Raw genomic sequence first — 542 nt, forward strand, 5'->3', positions numbered from 1 at the left:
TTGGGCACCATGGAAACAGTTGGGTTGTCATTCAGAGAACAGACGACCACGGGTAGTTGGGCACCATGGAAACAGTTGGGTTGTCATTCAGAGAACAGACGACCACGGGGTAGTTGGGCACCATGGAAACCGTTGGGTTGTCATTCAGAGAACAGACGACCACGGGTAGTTGGGCACCATGGAAACCGTTGGGTTGTCATTCAGAGAACAGACGACCACGGGTAGTTGGGCACCATGGAAACCGTTGGGTTGTCATTCAGAGAACAGACGACCACGGGGTAGTTGGGCACCATGGAAACAGTTGGGTTGTCATTCAGAGAACAGACGCCCACGGGTAGTTGGGCACCATGGAAACAGTTGGGTTGTCATTCAGAGAACAGACGACCACGGGTAGTTGGGCACCATGAAAACAGTTGGGTTGTCATTCAGAGAACAGACGACCGCGGGTAGTTGGAATGGTTGTAGTGTCAGAGGGTGCTACATATTTTCAAACACACTCAGTCTCCACACACACACACAGATCCAAATAACATTGACTTTAT

The 542-nt window shown here is 50.6% G+C and overlaps 1 protein-coding gene across 4 annotated transcripts in view; it reads right to left on the minus strand.

Moving 5' to 3' along the window:
- Positions 1 to 521: 521 nt before the first annotated feature.
- LOC139548261 (arf-GAP with Rho-GAP domain, ANK repeat and PH domain-containing protein 1-like) overlaps positions 522 to 542 on the minus strand; it is a 124,513-nt gene continuing 124,492 nt past the window's right edge. For all 4 annotated transcript variants that reach the window (XM_071357814.1, XM_071357812.1, XM_071357813.1 and 1 more), the window contains one exon: positions 522 to 542. This exon is cut by the window's right edge and continues 1,184 nt beyond it. The gene's annotated coding sequence lies outside the window, so the exon portion shown is untranslated.

The sequence above is a fragment of the Salvelinus alpinus genome, chromosome 21 (assembly GCF_045679555.1).
Source record: "Salvelinus alpinus chromosome 21, SLU_Salpinus.1, whole genome shotgun sequence".
Classification (NCBI taxonomy): domain Eukaryota; kingdom Metazoa; phylum Chordata; class Actinopteri; order Salmoniformes; family Salmonidae; genus Salvelinus; species Salvelinus alpinus.